The sequence below is a fragment of the Sorex araneus genome, chromosome 7 (assembly GCF_027595985.1).
Source record: "Sorex araneus isolate mSorAra2 chromosome 7, mSorAra2.pri, whole genome shotgun sequence".
In the NCBI taxonomy this organism is placed as follows: Eukaryota; Metazoa; Chordata; class Mammalia; order Eulipotyphla; family Soricidae; genus Sorex; species Sorex araneus.
In genome coordinates, this window is record NC_073308.1 from 18,686,134 (window position 1) to 18,712,405 (window position 26,272).

Here is a 26,272-nt window from a genome sequence, read left to right on the forward strand (position 1 = left end):
AACACAGCATTTTAGGGCTGGAGAAATAGCACAGCGGGTAGGGCGTTTGCCTTGCACTCAGCCAACATGGGTTCGATTCCCAGCATCCCATATGGTCCCCTGAGCACTGCCAGGGGGTAATTCCTGAGTGCAGAGCCAGGAGTAACCCCTGTGCATCGCCGGGTGTGACCCAAAAAAACAACAAAAAAAAAACCAGCATTAAATCTAATGGCGGAGAAATTACCAGAAATGGCCAATCTCCTTAGATCAAACTGAAAATGCTCATACCTGGTGGCATGAGAGCTTCTGAGATTATAATAAAAGACCCAGTAGGAAGTATATCACAAACAACATCATGATGACTTTGTAAGATTTTAAACCTACAAATTATTTAATGTTCTTCAGTAATTACTCAGAAATCAGGCAATTCACAGCAATATAGATAAAACTGGGACATATTAAATTAGTAAGTCAGAAAAAGAAGAAAATGTACCTGATGATCTCACATATTTGTAGCATATAGGATAATAGGACAAGGGAGTGCAAGGTATCAAAAGAGGGTCAATACCCAGGTTATAGAAATGAAGACAAGGAAAGAAAGAATTTAAAGAGGGAAGAAAGGAGAGAGGATAGGAGGTAACCTGGGCAGGTGCAGAAGTGTGAGAGATGTGTGTATATACCTAAACCACAGAACCAACAACACTGTTAACAGAAGACCCAAGCTATAACCAACAAATTTAAAAGTGGGAGCCCGGAGGGAACCTGGGGACACTGGTGCAGGGATGTTGACACTGGTGGTATTACTGGTGGTATTACTGGTTCTGAAACATTGTATGTCTGCAACTGAACTGTGAGTAACTTTATAAGTCATGGTGCCCCCAATATAGAGAAAAAAATCCTGATTTTAACACAGTGAAAAGCTTTGTATGCGTTCAAAGAGGGTGACAAAGGTCACCACTTGTTTTCTTTTTTCTTTTTTGTATCATTGGCCCCTTAACAAGTTTCATGTCCAAAACTAATGAATCTGGATGGAAGTAGTTAAAAGACTGAAGTGAACTAGTCCAATTCCTTTAAAGATATTATTGCTTTGCTCTGCTCTCCTCCCCTATTTGAAATCTGTATTGGGAGATAGAGACCATTTCCTCTTGATGAGTCACTTCTACTTCCTTGCCAGAACAATTAAACTTCTTGTATAAAACATGACCTGAAGCCTGCCCTTTACCACATCATCCCACCTCCAATACTCCCATGGGTCAGCTACAACATTTAACAGCCCGCAAACTCAATTTTTGATGAAGCCAACTTAAGTCTTTTACAAATGAATATTCAGTTATTGAAAATTTTTTTCTTCAACATTTTTAGTAATATATAAAATGTATTGTCAGTTCAACTGCCAGCCTGAATAGCATTATATATGTCTTCTATCATGATGCACATATCATTTGTAAGCCAACTGTAATGAGAATGAGAAAAATACTAGCAAATCCTCCCTCCTGTACTCCCCCATTTTTACTCACAGGCCCTGAAAGGAAAAAGAGAAAGAAGGAAGGACGGAAGGAAGGAAGGAAGGAAGGAAGGAAGGAAGGAAGGAAGGAAGGAAGGAAGGAAGGAAGGAAGGAAGGAAGGAAGGAAGGAAGGAAGGAAGGAAGGAAGGAAGGAAGGAAGGGAGGGAGGGAGGGAGGGAGGGAGGGAGGGAGGGAGGGAGGGAGGGAGGATGTGCACCTATCATTTGTAAGCCACACTCCAACTAAACAGTTATTGAAAATTTTCTTCTCAACATTTTTAGTAATCTATAAAATGTATTGTCAATTCAACTGCCAGCCTGAATACCATTATATATGTCCTCTATCATGATGGACATACCATTTGTAAGCCAATTGTAATGAGAATGAGAAAAATCAGACAAAGATATACAATAACTATAATGAGAAACCATTCTGCTAGATGAAAAAGCTACAAGTCTTAGGTACTAACCACACTCTCTGATCAGTTAATAAAACAGTTATTTCTTTGCGCAAATTTTCTGCTTCTTTATTGTTAGCAGTTGAACAGCTTCTTCCCCTTTGTTTCCTTCCAGTTGTTACTGATCTCTTGCCATAGTCTGAATACAACCCCCCATCCCAACATCATAGTTTATTTCAACTCCAGCCTCACATATTAGCTCACCTGGGTTATAGTTTTGGGTGTGTTGGTGTGAGTGTTGAATGCATCTTAATCTTTCACCCTTACAGGCATTATCCACACTGATGTACCACACAAACAGGTACTTTGTTAGTCTGGTCTTCTTTTATACTGCATGTTAGGATTTCACACTAGAAGGGAATACTAAATTTTCATTTATTCCTTCCTTTTGTAGCAAGTGGATTTATGGGCAAGAAGAGAGGGTTTAAATTCTTCTTCTTAAGTTCTTAATTGTTTTTGAAGCCCATCCTTTGTAATGTTTATTGGACTTTACTCTATTGAAGGTTCTATTTCCATCCAGTTTAACAAAACAAAGGCGACTGCTACTACATTTGAAGGCAAACCATTCTTCTCTGTTTAAGACAATTAACTCTTGTTTATACTTTATTCAAACATGCATGCAATTCAAGATTCAGAACAAAGTTTTAAGGACAACATCATTTAATGCAAATAAATTTGCTATAAATACATGGAACCATCATTGTTTTTGACCCCAGCCTTATCAAGGCACAGTGCCCCTGTGTGGTTAAATTGAAATTTTAGTTATCACACATTTCTCCACCTGTTCCACTTTAAAACCTCAGAGAAAATATTGTTTCCAAGGATATCCACATTGAAGCATATGTTGAATATGAGGCTCGTGGTAGTTGCCTAACAGTCATATTTATGAAGATTTTTAAATGTGCCTTTTCTCTCCTAAGTACTCTACATGTTTCATTTAATACTGGCACAATCTTTGTGAATGAGCTGTTCTTACATTATACCTCCTAGCTGAGTACATATGGGCTTACAAGTGTTTATGTTATTACTGTTATTATAACATAGAAGTAATAAAAATACTAGAAATGCATTGGAGTCTCGTAGAGAAACAAGATGGTTGCCAGGAAACCTTGGTGCAATTCATCTTGGTCATTTAATGATTCATGCTTGGGTCTCACTAGCTGCATCTATTAGATTAGAGTAGGTCTTCAGAGTCCTCTGAAACTTTCAAATGAAGTTATATACAATCTCTCATTAAAAGGTTAAAAAAGTAAAGTTTCAGAGTAAATAAGGGATCTAATGATATTCATCTTTGAGGAATCATCTTTGCTCTACCAATCTATTTTTCTCTGAACCTTTTTCTTGATCTCCGTCACCATCTCCATCTATGTCTACACATAATTCATCCATATACCAACTATAAGTGTATTTAAGTCATTACAGTTTACTGCTAGCTGAAAGAGAGAAAGAAGAGATAAGTTTTCCCTTGGGAAAGCTTGAGGTTGCAGAGGCAGGAAAGTTAAAAGAGATGCATTTCAATGAACTGGAGTAAGAGTGAGAGTAAACAAAGTGATGGGAGAGCTCATAGAGAAGACTGAGTCAGTGTGAGGCTTGTGAAAGTTTTCAGAGTGGATAAAACTTGTCAACACATGAGTAGAAGTTTGCTGTGGTGTCAGAGGCTTGGAGAACAGACTGAGCAACAGAGCACTTAGTGAAATGCTTGGTGCATTTAGGGAACCACAGAGAGCCGAGGTGGCTGGAGTTTGGGTTGTGTGGGATGAAGTGGCAGAAGCCCAGGCTCCAAAGATGGAAAAGACCTATGAGCTCATAGTCCGTTTTCTCCATCTCTTCTTTCTCTATCTCAAAGCCAAAGTGACCATGATGTTCTCATCCATGGTTGGCCTAGGGAAATGGATTTAATCTCTTTGAAGTAAAAGAAAAGAGGTCAAGAATGGAGACAGGCTAGAAGCCAGGTCACAACCTTTCTTCTCAATAGCCAAGAACAATTGGGTTTTACATGTAAAGGCCTGTGTGCTTTTTAAATTTGAGTTACTCAACATTTAGGTAATGCTCTATTTTTAATCCATTTGCTAAAGTCAGCCATTTCTCTTCCTTAAGTCCATTTCTCTAGATCTAAAAATGGATAATATGTCATTTGATGTGCGTTCATGAAATTCCAATTGACTTTTTCTTCATCTTTCAGAACTGGTTTTAAGATGAAAGGTGGAAAACAAATTATTTATTTAGCCATTGCTCTTTCCCCATGCACATAGGGAAAACATTTTCCCTCCCCTAGAGTAACCAAGCTCATTTGACGATGCCTCCACTAGGGTACATTTAATTTCTCATTCTATTTTTCCCTAGCATGACTGACTGCCTTCTCATTATGAAAGGTATTGCATTGCATGATGGCAGTGGAAGTCACATCATTGTAATTCCGGATGATATTCACCAGATTTCTTATTCTAGATAATATCCACTAGATTTCCTATTGCAAATAATTTTCACTAGATTTTCATTTCAGGAAACTTCAAACTTGTGTTTTAAGATATAGGAGAGTTTAGTTCATGAGATTCCTTTATTAAATGCATATGACAGTATACAGAATATAGTTTAAAATTAAATGTTAAATTACTCACATGCATAGACCTATAAAAGTGAATAAAATATTTTGCATGTCAAGATTACGATATAAATCTCAAAATGTGTTTCCTTATACTACCTGTAGCACTGTAGCACTGCATCCCATTGTACATCGATTTGCTCGAGCAGGCATCAGTAACATCTCATTGTGAGAATTGTTGTTACTGTTTTTGGCATACCAAATACGCCATGGGTAGTTTGCCACGCTCTGCTGTGCGGTCAGGATACTCACTGTAGCTTGCTGCGCTCTCTGAGAGGGACTGAGGAATCGAACCCAGGTTGGCTGCATGCATGCCCTACCCACTGCACTATCGCTCCAGTCCCCTTCATACTATATAACTTTAAAATGTTACTTACAAAATACAAGTTTATGAAAGTTACTCTTTACTGTAACACTATGCTTTTCCTATTCCTGTGTGCATTTTTCTTGAGGTATGTCATTACCTCAGGTATGTCATAATAAAAGAGAGGAATTGAAGCATAATAAATTTAGATTTATTCATTATAAATCCCTCATAAATACTGAGATATTTGTGCATATATAGATAGAGCTAAAAGTTTATAATTTATAATCTATAGAACAATAATTTACAGTGTAGCTACTTTCTCCAGTCTTTCAATTGCTTGCTCCCTGTATTTAATATAACCCTTAAAACTATTTCAGGATAAAAGCAACATTTCAGAAGAGGAGTTTTTGATTTATCAACCAGGGATCAGTAACACATTTTATTATGTTTATACAAACATTTAGTATTTAAGAGCAGAACTATAGGCCATTGTTTCTAGCAATTTCTTAGTTTCATATAACACCAGTTTCTACTAATAATAGTATAGCTAATGATGCCCATTTTTTCCATCAAAATTCTGATGATATTCTTCAAGTACATTTATTAATTGTCTTTATTAATTACTTTATTAATTGCACTAATAAAGTTAGTATGAAATCATAAAACACCTCAAATAGAAAAAACAGTCATAAATAAGAAACTGGGAGGTACTGCATTAGTTGACTTGAAATTATACTGTAAATCTATAGTAATCAAACTATATGGTGCTACATGAGAACAGACTGACAAATGGGTTAGAATTGAGGATTCAAAGACAAATCTCTGATCTATAGCCAACAAATTTTAAGCAAAAGACCTGGGTACATAAAGTAGAGTAAAGATAACCTCTTTGAAAATGGTACTGGGAAATCTGAATTATCACATGCAACTCATAAAAAAGAAGGTTGGATATATATCACAATTCAATATGGACCAAAGACCTGAGTTAGACCAGAATTCATAAGTACACTGAGTAAAAGAAAGCATAACCCTTCAAGATTTGAACCTCAAAGGTGATTTTAATGATGATCTCACTGGCAAAGACAACAGAAATAAAAATAAACAAATGGGACTACCCCCAATTCAAACAGTTCTTCATGTCAAACAAAATACAGGATAAAACTCAAAGGCACCTCCTACATGAGAGAAAATATTTGAATTTAACAAATAAAATAAATGGTTAATATCTAAGATCTACAGAGAACTCACAAAAACAATTAATCAAAATTCAACAATCCCATCAGAAAATGGGGAGAGAAAATGAACAATTTCTAAAGAAGTAGATGAATAGCCAGTAAGAATTTATGAAAGTGCTCATCATCACTTATTATCAGGGAAACCAAGTCAAGATGACAGTAAGGTATACTGTCATTGGTATTCTTACACCAATAAGAATGGCACACATCAAAAAAATCTAGAAATATCCTGTGTTGGCTAGGATGTGGTGAAAAGGAACTCTCATGCACTGCTGGTGGGGATGTTGTTTGTTTTATCCCCTTGGAAAATAATGTGAAGATTTCTCCCAAAAAGTAATAATAGAACTTCCAGAAACTCCACTTTTGAAAAAGATCATAAGCTATAAAGAATTGCATAATTCTTCAAAGTAGGACTTGAAGAATGATAGCACTTTAAGATTCAGCTATGGGCCATCTATTTCTTACATCAGATCTTAAGCGTAACAACTGCTTAGTTAAAAAGTTTTTATGTGTATTACACACTTCCCCACCTCGAGATAACTAACTGATCTTTTAAATTGAGATGGGAGCTATCACAATTGTACTAGAATTGCAGGGCGTGGTCAGAAGCAGAACTATTTTTCACGTTTGCATAGTTCTAGATTTGTATGCTTTTACAAATTTGCTCTTTCCCTGGTTCTCTGTTGTTCTGATACTGTGAGTATTCTGCTTTGTTATTGCTATTTTTTTCCTAAAGAGATAAACAATTCCTCTTCCATTTCCAACAGTCCTGTTACCTCTACTTACACTTTCATAGATTATGAGAGGGAAATTCATTCAATAGGAAGTACATCTACTCTATTAGCTACCATTCTAGATGCTTATGCAAGCTGTTCCATAGAGTTCTAATTGACAATTGTGGAGTGCAATGATGAGCTTTATTATTCAGAGAGCAATTGACTAAGTCATCTTCAGATACTCATTTATGATCCTGGTGCCCAAAACAAAAGTCCACGTGGCTCTCTTCTGTGTAAAGTGCAGAAGTAATACTATTCTGCTCAAGAATTTCCATTCTTCATGCTTCTCTTGCTATGATGTTCTGATGTTGTTGGAAATGCAAATATTTTTCTCACTATGTGATAGATACACCCAGGAAATAGTCAATTGTTTGATAATTGCTCCCTTTTTGAGAAATAGAGGTGAATAATTAAATTATTATAAAAATTATTGATTTTAATAAAGTTACAAGAACAATTAAAATATCTTAAGTATGTATTAAATACTATGAGAAATATTTAGAAATTAGGTTAAAACAGAGCCATGGAAATAGAACAGGCATTAAGGCACTTGTCTTGCACGCAGCTGACCTTGATTTGATTCCCATCATTGCATACGATCTCTGGATCATAAAAAAGAGTGATCTCTGAGTATTGAGTCAGGAGTAAGCCCTGAGCATTGCCGAGTATGATGTATTCCTTTCCCCTCAAAAAGATGAGTAAAAAGGAATTTTATAGAAGGACTGTAATTGAGAGATTGGAAGAGGAGTGACAGTGACAGGGAAGGGAGATCTACTTTGCATGACCTTAGAACATGCCCAATGGGAGGTAGCAGGACCCCCCATTGCATAGCATCAAGGCCATGCTATATTCTATTTCTTTTGTTTTTACTGCTGTCAGATGGTTGGGTATGCTTTGCATTTTGTTTCTTTGACTATAAGGCATGAAATCTTAGCTTTCTGGGAAAAATTCGGAAGTATTGAAAAACAAGATTTCCTCAGGCTCCTACTTCTCATTGGCTTGTCATGCATTCTTTTTTAGAAACCTTTCCCTGGTGTGGAAAAGATGGTTGCCTTTATGAACCAACAATACAATATTGCCTTTCTTGTTTTTATAAAATATGTGGTTGGCAGAGTGTGGCAACCAATATGCCTAAAACATGGCATACTCAATATGCCTAAAACAGTAACAACAATGGTCCCCAATCATGATCCTGAAAGAGCCTCCAATATGCCATTGGGCTACACTAGTACTCAATAGGGATGAATGGAGATGTTACTAGTGCCCGCTTCAGCAAATTGATGAACAAGAGGATGACAGTGATACAATGATCCAATGATAAAATATTGGGACAGGTTCCTTTGAATATTTGGTTTTCCATATATTTTTTCTGTTGTCCAACATTTTTAATATTTATTAAGACAGTTATTTACAAAGTTGATCCTAATAGAGTTGTTTCAGGCATACAATGTTCCAACAACCAATCCCACCACCAGTGTCTCCTTCCCTCTACCAGTGTCCCCAGATTTCCTGCCACCCCCCACAGATTATCCCTTGATAGGCATATAGCAAATTTATTTCACATTGCTTGCTCCAAGAAAACTTAAAGAAATGGCAAATAGAATTATCAAAAAATAAATTAACAAAAATCAATTTGTAGTGATTGATTTCCATATGAGTTTAACCTATGGAAATAAAGAAATTTAAATCATTTAATACAATATAGTATTCTCATTTGCATAACTAAGTTTTTAACTCTGGTATCTAAAAAATATTGCATTAAATTTCATTTTGATACTATTGAGGTAATCACATCTTCTTTATCATAATGAAATTGCCCCCTCCCATTGGCATATAACAATTTTATTTAATATTACTTAGTCTAAAAATTTAAGAGTGGAAAACAGAATTATTATAGTTATCAGAAAATAGTTTTATAGTTTCTGGATCTTGGCCGCAAACAAAGCTCCTGGAAGAAAGCAAATCAAAGTCTCTTGCCCTCGTGCCTGACTGTCTTCACCAGGGCCCCCTGGTGGGGGATGGATAGAGTTTCTCTTCCCACCCTGAGCAGAGCCCCGGCAGCTGAAGACCTCTGGAACCCAGCCACAGCCATGCTCAAGGCCACTCTCCACACGTTCGGATGAGCCTCACACATGAAGGAATCGACAGAGGAACCCAGGTGTGAGGGATCTGGGGCTGAGATCTCCAAGCATGCTCTGATAGGGACTGGGCCTCCTCCACCCAGATCTCTCATTTTCCAGTAGCTTGGCAGCCACACCCATGAACTGCCCCAGGCGCAGTGTTATCCCACCAATGGCCAAGATCCAGAGACTATAAAACTCAAAACAACAATGAGATATCATCTCACACCACAGACCGGCACACATTCTAAAGAACAAAAGCAACCAGTGCTGTCGTGGATGTGGGGGAAAAGGGATGCTCCTTCACTGTTGGTGTGAATGCCAACTTGTCTAGTCTTTCTAGGAAACAATATGACGCAGAGTCTCTTGCCCCCACACCTACCTGTCTTCACTGGGCACCCTTGGAGTTGGGAGGGTTGAGTTTACCTCCCTACCCAAACAGAGCACCAGCATCGGAAGACCTCCGGAACCCAGCCATAGCCTCCAGATCTCTTATAACCTAGTTCTCCCTCTCTGAGAACCTGTCAAGGTACCGAGAGCATCCTGCCAGCACAGCAGAGCCTGGCAAGCTCTCCGTGGCATATTTGATATGCCAAATACAATAACAATGATAGGTCTAATTTCCCTTACCCTGAAAGAACCTCTAATGTGGCACTGCTAGGAAGAGTGAGTAGAAAGGCTGCTAAGACCTTAGGGGTAGGATGAACGGAGACGTTACTGGTGCCTGCTCAAGCAAATCGATGATCAATGGGAACAGTGATACAGTGATACAGTGTCACTGTCACTGTCACTGTCATCCCGTTGTTCATCTATTTGCTTGAGCAAGCACCAGTAATGTCTCCATTGTGAGACTTGTTGTTATTGTTTTTGGCATATAAAATACGCCATGGGTAACATGCCAGGCTCTGCCATGAGGGCGAGATACTTTCGGTAGCTTGCCAGGCTCTCTGAGAGGGGTGGAGGAATCGAACTTGGGTCGGCTGCGTGCAGGGCAAATGCCCTACCTGCTGTGCTATCGCTCCCAGCCCAGAAAATAAATAAATGAAAGTCAATTTGTGATGACTAATTGCTATGTGTTTTTAACCTTCCTTTATCTAAGCGAGAATAATCATATGCACCATTATGGAGTGGCATTCTCAAAGCAACATGATGGGACATTTCTCCTGCCTTTTACAGGAATTCTTTTAATGCTTCTTACAAAATTGGTTTAAAGGTTATGAATTTCCTAAGTTGCTGCCTGTCTATGAAGCTCTAATGGTTCATTCAAATCTGAATTATAATCTAGCCAGATAAACTATTCTTGGTTAGGTGTTTATCTCATTGATTCTTGTACTGTATCCTTCAATATTCTTTTGGCTTGTAGAAGCTCATTTGATAGATCTGTTGATATGAGCTTTCCTTTAAATATGCTACTTTTTGACCTTGCTGTTTTCAGTATTCTATCTCTATCTTTGGATTTTGTCATTTTGAGTATAATGTCTCTTGGAGTTTTCCTAATTGGGTCTGTTTTCCCTAGGACCCTTCAGGCCTTTAGACATTCGTGCTTGTACTCCTAAAGTTCTTAATGAATTGTTTCTTCATCATATTTGCCTTCCTTTTCTTCAGGGACTTTGATTCTTATATTGTTCACCTTGAACTCATCCCATAGTTCTCTGGAATGCTGTTCCTTTTTTTTATTAGTTATTTTATTGAATCACCATGTGGAAAGTTACAAAGTTCTCAAGATTATATCTCAGTTATACAATGCTCAAACACCCGTCCCTTCACCAGTGCCCATATTCCACCACCAAAAACCCCAGTATACATCCCACCCCCCACCCCCCACACCCGCCTGTGTAACTGATAAACTTCACCCCATTTTCTCTTTACCTTGATTACATTCCATATTTCAACACAAAACTCACTATTGTTGTTGGAGTTTCTCCCCCCAAAAAAACAGCCCTACTGACAAGGAAGCATTTGATAATTAGTTTTCCATTGCTGAGAATGAGGAGGTATGAAGTTTTAGAATTTCTGTATTTTATTATTTTAGTAAGTTCAGGGAGATTTATGTTAGAAATTGCATCATTTCCCTTCCTGGGGCAGTATGGGGCAATGGCTTAGTTCACAGTCTAGAGACATGGCTATAAGCAGTTTCTGGGACCAAGAGTAGTCTATCTGGCCTCCGGATCGTGGTCAATCAGCAGCAAAGCAGCCACACCTCAGTGTGGCCACCCGGGTCGAGTCTCGGCGGAATAAGCACCGGTATCGGCCCGGGCCCAAGACTGCCCAAGTGTCCCACTGTTCCAAGTACATAACTCTCTCTCTCTCTCTCTCTCTCTCTCTCTCTCTCTCTCTCTCTCTCTCTCTCTCTCTCTCTCTCTCTTTTTTCTCCTTCCCGCACCACCAAGTTCATACCTGCTTATAGTTCTCATAATATGGTGGACGCCACGCCACTTCTCCCCGACAAGGGAAAAAAAACCAAGAGAGAAGGATATTTCCCCTCCTCGGCCAGCATGGGGCAATGGCTTAGTTCACAGTCTAGAGAAATGGCTGTAAGCAGTTGCTGGGACCAAAAGTAGTCTAGCTGGCCTCTGGATCGTGGTCGATCAGCAGCAAAGCGGCTGCACCAAAGTGTGGCCACGCGAGTCAAGTCTCGGCGGAGCGCATGTTGGTATCGGCCCCGGCCCGAGACTCGAATGCTGTTCCTTTTTGAACTATTTTTCAACCTTCTACTATTTCTATGGTTTTCTCTTTCTCATCTTGGTACTCTGTCGGGGTCCTGGCCAGTTGACCCCGGAAAACTGGAGTATGATCCCCCAAAGTTGCTGGACTTACTCCCAATGGGAGAGGGAGTGGGAAGAAGAGAAGCCTCTGCCATGGCCCTCTGCTCACCTCGGGATTCCTGCCATCACCGCCATCGAGAAAGAAACAGACAGAATGCCACAGAATGGGGGAGTCTAGTGGTCAAGCAGTCTCCTGTATATTGGCCCTTACACAGAGGTATTTGTACACCTTTTCAGAGTGGGATTCTCATGCAAGGCATGTAGGGCACGTTCATCCCGTCGGGCTCGGTACAGATGTCAGCTCATGATTTGCACATCCTGCTTAGGGCCAGGTTATCAGTATGGGCAGGTGGTCACAGTCACACGCCTCTCCCTCAACCAGAGTGCCTACGTGTGGGGAGTGCTGGAGCGAGCCTCTGGGTCTTTTAAACAGGGCCGGCTCATGCTTCAGGGACAGCGGATTTGGTCAAAGTCTCAGACTAGCTGCTGAGACCCCAGCAGTGTTCCTCCAACTTTTTTGCTCAATTTCTGTTATTCTTCTGTTAGGAGCTTCTATTAAAATTTTTATATCACCTGTCATGTTCTTTATTTCTGTAATTTCTGACTGTAAAACCCTCATACTTTCTTGTGCTTTGCTGACTACCTGTGCTATCACTTTTTGGAACTCGCTGAACATCCTTCTCAGAGTGCCACTAAAGATACTGTCTGAGGATTTACTGGTTTTTGTTATGTCTTCAGTGACATTGTTTTTCCTCATTGAGCTTGGTGGTTTTCTAGGCATTTTCTCCATTGGTTTTTCTAGTGTTCTTGCTGTGCAGGCAGGGGTGTAAGTGTGAGTCTTTGTAGTTAAACCCCCCACCCCTACCCCCTATCCTGGAAGATGCTGAAGGATGCAGTTAGCAATTGCTCTCTGTCTTCTCTGCTGACCTCACAAAATGATAGGAAGAATGACTGTGAGTAGCATGTCATTTGTTGAGTACATCTGTTGCATGGCTGTGGTGTGAGCCCTTAGTGGGGCACAGGAAAGGTGTGGAGGCTGAGATGTACCTGGAAGGGAGGGGCTCTACCAACCTTTGGAGTTCTGTGACCTGCTTAGAGTCACTGTCAGTGTCACTGTCATCCCATTGCTCATTGATCTGTTCAAGCAGGCACCAGTAACGTCTCTCATTGTGAGACTTATTGTTACTGTTTTTGGCATATCGAATATGCCATGGGTAGCTTGCCAGGCTCTGCCATGCGGGAGCGATACTCTTGGTAGCTTGCCGGGCTCTCCGAGAGGGGAGGAGGAATCAACACAGGTCAGCCGCATAAAAGGCGAACGCCCTACCACTGTGCTATCGCTCCAGCCCCTGCTTAGAGTAAGTCCAGCTACATAGGTCAGAGGCAAACCTCACTGATTCCATGTGGGGCAACAAGCAGAAAGTCATATGTACATATATATATACACACCCACAAGTATATGCATAAATATTTAAATTTACTGTTCACTTTTATGTAACCCAAGATTATTTATTAGGTCAATAGTTCATCAAAGTTAGAAAGTTCAGGTGCAAAATTCAAGGCCTTTTCATTTGTGGTGGTTTGGGAACCATAAGTGACAATGCTCAGGGATAATTCCTGGCTCTGGGCTCAGAGATCAACTCCTGGAAGTGCTCAGGGAACCATAAGTAGTGCTGGGGATTGAACTGGGATTGCCTGCATGCAAAGAAAGTGCCCAAGTCTCTCTGGTCCTCAAGGTTGGCTATTTTTTAAATATAAAAAGAATAAACTTCCACTTTATTTTTTTAACTTTCTTACTTTTCTGTATTTTTTCCTTATTTCTTCCACTTTATTTCTTTGTTAGTCAAACTTCCACTTTAAACTTTCATTTCTGCAAGGCGAGAGGGCTGCCCCTCATCTCTGAGGGAACTAGGTTTGTCCAGTTCCCTAGGCTGTGAGGAGGGCAGCTGGCCTAGTAGCCAAGTCCTAAGAGAAAGGAGGATCTTCAGAGCTCAGTTCCCCTATGTGGCAAAGGAGAGATGACAGGGTTACAGGAGTTCTGTGATTGATTTCTCTTTTCTACCCCCACTCACTTCGCCCTTTTAAAGGGAGGAACAAAAGTGTTCTAAGAGAGACACCAGGCTCAACAAGTTGAATTTGGGACTTATTCCCGGTATTACTTGGATTTTCAAGAATTTTTGGAAATCTTGCATTTCAGCCACAGTTTTCCTCAGCCTTACGAGTTATTTGCCAAATTCATTTCAAGCTCTTGAATTTACAGTTAAAAGAGAAATAATAATAAAAATTCTTTCATTTGTTCCTAAGCTGTTTATTTTGCTTATAAAACCAATCATAATGTCTACGGAATAAAAAAAAAAAAAAAAAGAAAAGTAATGCATGAGAGTTTCTGTCCAGAAAGTTAACTGTTAAAGCTTGAAATTCCCCCTCGGGCAAAGCCAGAAGTCATTTTAATGAGAGAATTTTCTCTTTGAACTTGGGAGGGTGTAGGCAACAAATTTACTGAGAAAGTTCTCCCTGGATCTTTTTCTAGCATTTTCCCTGGTCGGCCAGGCTGTGGCTAAGTCTGGGACAGGAGCTGCTGGTCTCTGAAGGCCTGCGCAACACTTCTGTGGCTGGGGACACAGGGACACTGGTTAAAGTTAGGGGCATGCGTGGCCTCTTGTGGTGTGGAGCTGCAGGCGTGTGTTAACCATGGAGTCCTTCAAATCCACTTTCTGTAGGCTACCCTGTCTTATAAGTACTCGACTCACTGCTCATATACTTGCCCCCACTGGCCCATTGCAGCAAAAGACAGATACTGAAATGTTTCTAAAATAGACTCCTGTAGGAATGCCCGGGAGCAAAGCTGACAAGGATGCCTAGAGGAAGGAGGCAAAGCACAGAAACCAACCCTAAGCAAGTGCGTCGTCTGATTTGTTTCAGTCGTCCTAAGACTAGCACTGACCATATGGGATCCTGTTTTAAAAAAAAAAATTGGATATAAATCAAGGGTTTTGTTTCTTTGGGTTTAAGAACTTTTCATCACTTTTTCCTTCTACCATGAAAATGCAACACTAACTACTTTACCAGGAGAAGTCAAAGTGTTTGAAAAATAATTTCACCCCCTGCCAGTGCCTGCTATTGAGATCAGTGTCAGTTCCAATTCGTTCCTGACTCGCAAGCCTTTTTATCCTCTTTTCTCTTTGGGGATTTTCTCCTGATGTGAGCATCTGTGACACAGTAAATAAGTAAATAAATTAACTTTCGTCCCAGAAGCTGAGTGTTCAGTGCATTCTTTCTGGATCCGTAGTTGCCCTCTACCCCCATCCCTGCCTCCAAGGATAATTTTTATCTGAGCAAGGGTTAGGGGAGGCCTCTAGGCTCTCCAAAGTGGGCAGGGACCCTGCTTTTGGCTTAACCATCAAATGACAGGCATGAGCACATTCTTTGCATCTTCCAAGCACAACTTTACATCTTCATCCCTTAATTCCTCCTGTGAAGTGAGGTTCCATTATCACTGATCCTATCCACTCTTTTTGTGACTCTTTTAAGACCTACTGTAAACCCTTCCTGAAGCATTGATTTGCAAAAAACAAACTAAACCAAACTCCCAATCCAAAGCCAAAAGGAGGATATTTCCAGAATTCTCTTCTCATGATCTTCTTCTATGTTAGGGGGACCCCTGGGCCCTAACTTTTTCTCTCACTGATGGGAAAGGTATTGCTTATTGTACAGCAGAGGTATCAAAATGAAAACATGCTCTTGGAATGAAGAAAATGCATTACTCGAGGTGACACTTTGGGGCAGTGTTGAAGGACTGTTCTAGATGTAGGGTGGGGGAGGGGGAGGCTGTACCACCTCAAATGGCAGAGGGCGAAGAGTTCAAGCATTGCACTTTTCCCAGCCTGACTCAACCCCTCGTTCGAGTATGTCCTTGTGAAAGTTACTTAACTGCTCTGAGTCATAGTTTCCTCATGTACAAAATGAGCCTAATCGCCCCTATTTCATGGGTTTGTTGAGAAGATTTAGTGAGGTCAAGGACACAGAATGCTTAGCACCACGCCTGGCACATCGAAAGAATCCAACGTACTTGACCTGTGATTGCACTCTAGGGCCGGATTGCATGCTGTTTGCTCCCTTTCTGAAGGATAACCCTGATATTTAAATTAAAAAAAAAATTGGGGGAAAAGCTATACTGAGCAGTATTCAGGGTGCTTCCTGGCTCCATGCTCAGGCATCAGCTCTTTGTGGGACTCAGAGAACCTGCAGTGCCAGGGGCTACATCAGTAGCTCCTGCAGGAAATGTATGCACGCCAGTCTCTTAAGCTACTACTTCCTGGTTTCTTAACCTTGGGATTCATGATAAACAGTTTTCATTTAAACACAGGGCAGTAAATATAGAGTTGGCTGAGCATATAACTGCACACAACTGAGCACAGAACTTCACAGAACTGCATTTACTCTTTTTATGTTTTTCCAGATTGGCATTGCCAGCAACTCTGTCTCCACTCGGTAATAGGGCTCCTTGGAACTTGTATCCACCAAGGGATATGGAAGGGGACACCATAATAAAACTGCTGAGCTCATTGTAGACTTTCAGTAAGTATTTTCTTTACACCTTTAATTCTATGAGCAGAGGTAGCCTAGATACCCGCACAGTTAGTTGGTGGGGGGAGGTTCCAAGTATTGCTCAGGGGGCCAGATTTCTTCTCGGTGTTTCTGATTCAATTCTGGAGCCTGAGATGCAGTGCTGCTCTGGCCCTGCCGTGTTGAGGATTACCCAGACACCTTCACAACTGCTGGCGGCTTTCAGAGCTACATCCAGGTGCTCCAGTCATGTGGCGCCAGGGATTGACCTGATCCAGGGACATAAGCCCTAACTGCTCGATTCTTTCCTTGATTGTTTGTGCCATCTTTGTAATGAGCCCTCATAAGAATTGAGAGCCACACTAGGCAGAAAGTGTTCTTCAACTACAGTCACCTCATCATCCATGAAAGCATCTGTGTTCATGTGCCTGTAAGGTGAGGACAGCTGCAAGGCTTGGTTGGCCAGTCCTAGGACCAGCCGGGAATACAGACAATAGATGGCTTGATAGCTTAGTAAGTGTCATCCTGCATGCTACTCTTATTATTTTTAGGATTAAGCTGCAATGTTATTAATTTTTTTTTTTTTTTTTTGCTTTTTGGGTCACACCCGGCGATGCACAGGGGTTATTCCTGGCTCTGCACTCAGGAATTACCCCTGGCGGTGCTCAGGGGACCATATGGGATGCTGGGAATCGAACCCAGGTCGGCCGTGTGCAAGACAAATGCCCTACCGGCTGTGCTATCACTCAAGCCCCTGTTATTAAAATTTAAGAAATTTTATTTCATCACCTTATTAAGTGAACTTCTCTTTGATAAAATATCTTAGCATTTTTTACAGTACAGTTTTGGAGATAACTCTGTGAGCTATTTGCACTTGTTTTATGCTCTATGCAAAAACAGTTCATTTCACACATGGAACCCGGTGGCTGTTTGGCTAAATACTACTGAGGTGCTTCCCATGAAGTTCTATTTTTAGATGATTGCCACTTACTGTCCATTGACCTGCAGTAAAGCAGATTATCTTCTATAGTGTGGCTGGGCCTCACATATAGTCTACTGACCACCTCACAAGTACAAAGAGCCTTCCTAGCTGGAGCCATAGTACAGAGAATAAGGTGTTTGCCCTGCACGTGGCGAACCTTGGTTTAACCACCAGCACCACATACCACCAGGAATGATTCCTGAGCACAGATCCAAGATTATGCCTTGAGCATAACTAGGTATGGCCCCCAGCACCCTCCAACCCTACCCCCACCTAAACAAAACAAAAGAACAATAAAAACAAATCTTCTGCAGAAATATTGTGTCCCAAGACTGCACCCCCAACCTGCTGCCTGCAAACCTGCTCTAACAACTCTTTTGTGTGTCAAGGGTACATTTAGTGTTCTCGGGCTCCTCCTGGTTCTGCGCACAGTAGTTCTCTTCGAAGCGTGCGGATGTTCTTATGCAGTGCCAGGGATTGAACAGGGGCTGCATGTACACAGGCAAGAGTCCAACCCTCAATTCCATCTCCCTGGTCCCTGTAAGGATATTGTACTCAAAGTTGAGACATCAGCTGTTAGCTGAGTTCTTAGTCTGCCTGCCAGTTCACATGTACTTGACACCACATTTGTGTGAACCAATTCCTTAAAAAAGAGGCATCTGACTATCTATCCCCTTTCTCTGAAGAACTCTGATATATAGCTCTGCTCTATTTCCATAGTTCCTCAACTACTATAGCCTATCTGCAAAGGCCAGGCTGTTAGCTATATTTTAAAATAGGTTTTCTTGGAACACCTTCCTGTCCCTTCCTGCATACATTGTTTGTGTTTGTTTTTTGTGGACGTTTTTTAATAGGGTCCACACCTCACTGTGCTCAGGGGCCAGCAAGCCCACACCTGGAGTTGTATACAGTACTGGGGGTTGGTCATGATAATCCAGAAAGCCTAAAGTATTTACCATCTGGAGTTTTGCAGAAAATATTTCCTAACACCTGACAGTAAAAGTTGCAGAATACCAGGCAGTCACCAGCTTTCTGTGAGAAACACTTCAAGTTGGCCAAACAGTGCAAGAACAGCCAAGAAAGTTAAAGGGTTTTATTCCTAGAGATAAAAGCCCTACCCTCCGTGCTATCGCTCCAGCCCCAAAGTAAATAAAATAGATAATTTATTCATAGCACTAATCAAGATGTTTGCCTACTGGTAGATAAAGCAGCTGAACACAGTATTCCATTGCATTGATGATTTCATTATTTTTGTCCTCTATCTCCCTCTGTAATCTACAGCAATGTACTGTATATGTACACATGTATGTGTATGTATATAGGATATACACACAAATATATATGTACACAAATATATCCTTGGATATAAAACATATAAAAATATGCTTATATATAAAACAAATATGTATTTTATAAAATATATTACATATACAAATATATATTTATATGTAACATGTATGAAAACAAATATATAATCAAACATATGTATGTATAATATAAATAAACATATATATGTTATTAATTTTTCTGTGCCATGTTGTGCTCAGGACTTTTTCCTGGCTCTGTGCCCAGAGATCACTACAATCACTACTGGCATGGAATAGGGGCTCGTATCTGGTACAGGGATTGAATTTGGGTTTGAGGTGCTTGCAAAGCAAGTGCCCTATCCACTATCTCTCTGGCCCAACTAAAAAATATTTAAGTGCCATTTCACCCTGTGTTTTACACATAGAACATGATACTAAGGTAATAAGCCTAAAATAAACCTTATCTTCAACTAATACAGAAGCCTCTGTGAATAGCGAAAACTTTCCTGTTTTTGAAAAGTATGTTTACTCCAAAATGTTGAATAATGCAGCAAAAATCATTTCAATCATCAAGCTTCAAAGTCAAAAAGTAAATGGAAACAAACCCCTCAACATCAGAGCACTAAGTGATAGTTAAAACTGAATGTCCCTTGGATCTTAGAACAGGGTTGGCCTTGAGTGCTCTCTAACAGAATAGGTGCATGGGGCTGGACCTAGATGCACATCAGCAGGAAGGGGCATGGTTAGGTCTGGGCAATGTAATCTCTTCAGGGATTCAGAACTGAGTTTCTTGCCTCAACAAGAGTTGGAAGGGTCCAGAAAACCTTCATGAAAGACTGAAGATGGTTTGAGAAGTAACCACCTGCCTTTGCTTATGGATCTGAAAAAATAAGAAAAACATCCCCAAAGAAACCAGAATTCTAATCTCAAATTGTGCATGTGTCAAGTGGTGTGTGTGTGTGTGTGTGTGTGTGTGTGTGCGTGTGTGTAAAACTATCCTGACCTGACAAATGAATATAAACATGCTTTTTGTAACATAAGAAAGCTCTAGATTCTTGAGAGAGCAAATAAGAAAATGCTCAAGATTTTTTTTCTCAGTGATTTCCTCCCAAGGATATATATATGTAAATGACCAAAGTTTGTCAATTACACTGCACAAATCACCTGTCAATTGCCTCTCTTTTTCATATTAATTTTGGGGGTCTTCTTTTTCTATTGCAGACTGAGAGTTATCTCTCAAACATCTTACAGAACAACTTTCAATTAAAAAAAAAGTGAAACTATAAGTGGGAGCTGTGAGTGAAAACACAGAATGCATCGCCAACCTTTCTTCTTAACTACTTCAGAAAACTGAGATTTACCCTTCAAGATCCAATATAAAATTGTTTGATTAATTGTCCTATAGAAACTTCCTCCCTATTCACATAAGTCACGACTATATACATTCTTGTTCTTGTTCCTCTACCCTTTTCTTTTTTTTAATAGACTAGAATTTCTGTATTGTGTTACTTTTATCTTTATATTTCACTCATCTCCATTCTACCAGTCAACTGCTTGAGGGCACGAATCATTGTTATGCTTTTGTGCCCTCAGGAAGGAACTGAAAGACCTCTTTTGAAATGTTTCCATTATCTTTTGTAAGGGAATGAAAGAAGTACACAAACTGACCTTGATTTTTCTTTTTTTACAGTATTAAAGTTTAATGAAGAAAAGTTTAGATTTAGCATGTAAAGAATTTGAATGGCGGGGGCTGGAGAGATAGCACAGCGGGTAGGGCATTTGCCTTGCACGCGGCCGACCCGGGTTCAAATCCCAGCATCCCATATGGTCCCCTGAGCACGGCCAGGGGTGATTCCTGAGTGCATAGCCAGGAGTAACCCCTGTGCATCGCCAGGTGTGACCCAAAAAGCAAAAAAAAAAAAAAAAAAAAAAGAATTTGAATGGCAACTGATGGCTGAAAACTTGTTTTTTGATAAATAGTAAGAGGAAGTAGTATGGACAGAATTCTTTGCAGAGGTCAGGAAACCTGGCTGGCTAGCTCTCAACAGGGAGTGTTAGAAGATAAGACCAGAAAGTTTGTGAGTTTGTGGGGGGCCAGATGATGGATGCATAAGGAATTTGAACTTGACTTTGTAGCTCATTAATGGGAAACCAACGTTTTCTTTTCTGTGTAAGGGTGTAACAACAATCAAAGATTTGGTTTTAGATTATTAATCTGGTAGAAATGTGTGTGAATATGGCAATACTGGAAGTATTCCCAACACGAGGAAATAGCTTGAAGAACTTTTGCCGTCATTTAGGGATGGGTGAAAAAATGTCTGGAGCAAGTAATGATAGATGGAAAGGAAGAAATTTCACAACCTTAAATATCACTCCCTCTAAAATGAAGATCTTCAATTAATTATTGGTAAATAATGGTAAAATATGAAATATTTAAAGGGAGAGATAAAAATTTAGAAACTGAGAGACAATAGTAAGAATTGTAATCTTCTGTAATAGCCTTTTTCATATAAATTAAATTTCCATGTATCATGATTTACCTGATTATTCTTAGCTGGTTGCTACAAAGGAATTATAGAAGTAGGGTATTATTCTGAATGGGGTGAGTATGGAGGTCACATGTAGGTCCATTTAACACATTTTAGATTAACAAACATCCACATATTGCAAATGAAAGATGTGGGAATTCTGCCAAGAGAAACTAAATAGGTTTGTGATGTCACTGCCATTGGTGTTGGATTAGCAATTTTCAAAGGCAAAATTATCACATAGTTTAAAAAGGATGCAAACTTCTGTGTCCCTATCAGTAATCAGAAATTCAATCCATTGAAGAAAATCAGGGTTTGGCAAATTAATGTGAGTTAAATAACTGACTCAATTTGTTCTCTTTTCCTTTAGCTTATTGAGAAGCTTTGTCTGTTCTCTCTCTCCGGCTGTCCCTCTATCTCTGTCTTTGTCTCTCATTATCTGTGGACAGTCCAAGAATGTCATTCTTAGTTCCTGAGTAAATTCTCAGGAAGTTCAATCTGGGATGTGCCCATGAACTTACATTTTCTTTCCCAAAACACAAATGTTTCTTTTTGATCTAATCCTCATTATAAATAGAGGATAGTTTAGTATAGCTGCTATCAGCCAGCTCATCTCTTGGAGAATTCTTGATCCTACACACACCATCATTAGAGTGATGATTCAGTCAGTAGCTACTTTCCTCACAGGGCAGGTGGCAAAGATGGTTTAGCTGAAGCTCTTTGCAGATTGAATTAAGAAGAACCTCTATTGCAAACTACAACATCCAAAATGAGAGAGAACAAGGGGGAATGCCCTGCCACAGAGGCAGGGTGGGGCAGTGGGGGATGGGGTGGAGGTGGTGGGAAGGATACTGAGAACATTGGTGGAGGAGAATGGGCACTGGTGGAAGGATGGATAAACAATCACTGTATGACTGAAATGCAAACACAAAAGTTCATAAGCTTGTAAGTGTAAAAAAATAAAAAAAGAAGAGCATAGATTCAGTCAGACTGACTAGAGTTCCAGTCCAATGTTGACCCATCATTCTGCCCCATGTTAGTATGTTATAGCTACCCTAGCAAACCACTGTAGCCAAGTAGCTTAAACAAGTATTACTCAACCTTTTTCTGACTGTGGTCTCCTTCTGATCTTGTTTGCTTCCTGTGGTTCCCCACCTCACATCCTACTAGTGCCTCCTTGGAATGTCCTGGGGACCTAAAAAGGGGGTATATAGACCCTAGCTGAGAAATGTTGGCTGAAGCAACAGAAATTTATTCTCTCATAGTGCTGAAGGTCAGAATCCAAATTATCTGAAATATCAATTCATTTTAGGAGTTTGGAAAAATGGGGGAGAAAACAACTCAACATAATTCATGCACCATTGGGTAAATTACTTGGCCTTTCTGAGTCTTTGTGGTTTATTTGGAATAAGCTTTGGACACAGTGAAGTCTGAAGAATTGCAGGTGCTGTCTGCGAGGGAAGGGTCATCTCTGATATATCCAAGTGGTCACAGTTACAGCACGAGCATATTCATAGAAGTCTATACTTTCCACCTATAAAACTAAGATGTTTTATTTTATATAACATTAGCTTCTCTGACATATTTATGTGCAAGTTCCACAATATTTAAAAATATTGTGTTTCTCAAAGAAACTGCCCAAACTAGGATATTATAAATATACTGATAGTTATCTAGGTTAAAATCTATAAAAGCATGAGGTTTATTTAGAACTCACATACTTGAAGGTGACAGCTCACTAAGAGGCTATTGCACCCCATTTATCCTTAGATAGTTCTTATCTGTTGAATGTTTATTTATTTTCTATCCTCTACTTCCACATAAAAATAATCACAACCACGCATTTGCTAAATATTCTGACAACATAATATTTTCTCTTGACCATTAATGTCTTTAGGATGCATAAGTCTCCAGTGAAATTTTGGTAACTCAGATGTTAGCCTCAACTATAGCAATAGCCTTCTGTTTCTTTATTCCTCCCTCTAACCTTCATAAATATTATGAAGTTCATAAATATTACTGCCACTAAAGTAATTAAGCTCCAGTGAGACTATATCCCTAATTAACAAATAATATTTTAATTATTTGGTGCTATATGAAGCAGTTAATCAGATTTTTTTAATATACTGGGATACAAGCTGAGGGTAAAGTTGAAGAGTGAAGGATGTGACTGACCAATCAATGACCAACACATGGGAAGCACTAATTCACATTATATCAGTACAAGGGAGGCTTTATACCAGTCTATTCTTTCATTCCACATAGTTGCTTGGTCAGTCCACACCACCACACCTTCAGCTGCACAGACCCTAGCAGCCAGGTTGTACCTATTTGCCTGTGCTTGAAAGTCTTTGGAGTTACCTAGATTGCTTGCCTCTGGGCACTTACTTTCTCTCCTGCTTCTGCAAACTTTGCCTGAGTAGATACCCTCCTGCCTTGCACAGCACTTAGGAGGCATCTTTCTAGCACAGACCACATCAAGCACCAATAACCTTCCTGGCTGTGCATTTGGTGCCTCTCCCTCTCCTAGGAGTGCAGAGATTCCCCACTTTATTTTCCTTGCCTAACTTCTCCACAGTAGTCAGTGACATTGATGCAATTACCTTTAAGAAAGAAAAACTTTAAAAGCAACAGACGTACTCTGTATCTGTTTTCAGTGTCTACCCTCTTTATGAATTGTTGCACAACAAAGGCAGGTGAAAAGCAAAGCAAGAGATAAGTATGGGACTGAAATATGGAAGAGGGGTAAGAAAAAGGGAACCTTAACCATAACATGTGTTCCTTCCATCCAGCAACCACCTGCACATCACCCGATGGCACCCCAAGAGGAGGGAGACATTCTAGTTCCAATCAGTATGCTGACCTTCCTGCCTTTGTGCTCTGTCCCTCAGCTCCTGTTCTGTTTGATAGTGAGCCCAATTCCTGACCTCTGGCCTTCATCATCCCTCTGTTCCAAGTCTGCCTCTTGCTCAATAAAGTGCAGACATTGAGAACATACCTGTCTCAGCAGAGTCCCAATCACCCCAGGGATAGCCCATCACCCCAGATAAATCTTTGCCAGAAACTCCAAGTATGGATGGAATGAGGGAGTGAACGAGAGAACAGAGAAGTTGATTAAAATGAAAGAAGATGGATGAAAGTCAAAAAACAAGGAATGAGAAAGCAGGGAGTAAGTAAGAAAAGAGAACGCAAAGAAAAAGGAAAGAAGAAAGCAAGGGAGGGTGACAGAGAAATAGTTATTTCCTGTCTATATATTGCAATGGTATAGGTTCTCCCATTCCTGTTCAGATTATTCTCTTAAACCTCCTATCAGTAAAGAGAAAAAAATATGCCTTACACGTCCTTAAAGAAAGGCTTTAGTTTCACACTCTAGAGAAACCAACACATTGTGACTCAAGTAAGCTTGAGTAACATTATTCCAGACAATTACTGATATTGCAATGGCTGTGAGAATGGTGGTGAATTCAATGTGGAAAATGACTTTGGGGAAAACCAGAACTCCCCTCCCCAACACACACACACACACACACACACACACACACACACACACACACACACACACAGCCTCAGACTGCAATGGTTACAGAAACTATGATGATGATCAAGGCCACACAACCTTCCACCGAAGGGAGTGGTGTTGTGGTAAAAAAAGGGGAGAGTCTAGATTAACAATCATGCTGGGATTCTCACATTTACAAAAAGAGCATTTCAAGGATAGTTTGCCAATTCTTTAGCTCTGCATAAGAGTATTTTTATAATCACAGGATGGGTAACTTCTATGATTTTTGCTAAAATTCTGAAGTTGAAGTTAGAAGCAATTTTTCTACAAGATCTAGATCAATATTGATTTGCTTTTCCAAATATATCCCTTCCCCTTAATAAAGTTATCCTCCATGAAACAGTTTGTTTAATACAGAATTAAATGAACTGAGGTCTTTACCTATAAGGAGAATGATCTAACTTTTAAAAGTTTCAGCAAATTTTTATACATATATAAGATTCCAAGGATGGCATTTTAATCATAGTTTCAGCAAATTAAGTGCTGTAGGATAACATAGCCTCAGTAGTTTAGGTTTATTGGGTTACTCCCATTACAGTGCTCCTATTCCTCTTTGTTTATTTGTAGCTTCTTTCTTAGTGTTCTGTTGACTTGTAAATAATGTTTTTCTCTTCTCCTTGAGTCCTTTGCATAGTTTATTCAGAGCAAGTCCTTTTTGTATGGACACAGGAAGACTTAACAAATGTTATGCTTTTGTAACCTGGGAGTCATTTGACTCTACATGATATTTTCCTCCAGGGCATCTGTTCTCTTGACCTAAGCCTCAGCTGCCCTTACTTCCTAGCACCCCCAAAGCACAGTCCCGACGTGGGACAAGAAGGACCCAGGGCAAGCACGGTGAGTTGTGTGCTACCCTGGCATCGAGATGGGCCTGGCCAAAGTGCCTAATGCTTAACTATAAGTTAAGAGCTTGATCATGGACAAATGCTGTCATGATCCAAACAGTGATACTAGATTTGGACCCTGCTAGGGTGAGGAATGATTAATCTGGCCTGAGTGCTGTGGTCTGAGCCTGTGGCAAGATGTTGCCAGGAGAGCTGCCTTGTAAGCCTCAATGTATCCCTTGCTATGTCCATACAAAAATAACTAGTATTAAGATGTTAATAAGTTCCTGGACTAAGGAAAAGAAAAAAAACCTTAAGAGTGAGGAAGGGCTTTGGAGTGCCCTGCCCTCAGGAAGGGCTTTCTTATGTTGATTTGGCTACCTGGCTGGTTGTAGCCTAGAGGGCAAGGTGGGAGAGACAAGGAGGAGGAGAGAGAGAAGCCAGAGAGAGGCAGCAGTTGAGCTGTAGATCCAGAGAGAGGCCGGAGCTGGGAGTGCAGGAGATGAGAAAGTTTGAAGATTGAATAAACGGTAACTAATCAGCAACCAGCTTGGTCCTCTTCCTTCCATTGCCTGCCCTCAACCTACAAGCACACACTGCGGTTCCAGAGCACCGAACGCGGGTGGTGAGACAGAGCCGCCCAGAGAGCCTGCGAGTGCACTCGCCCCTCGGCGAGCTTTAGTTTTTTACAAAGTGCAAAATATGTATAGGCCATACATGGAGTGGGCATGGAACTTTGGTAGAATCCCCTATAGTTGAA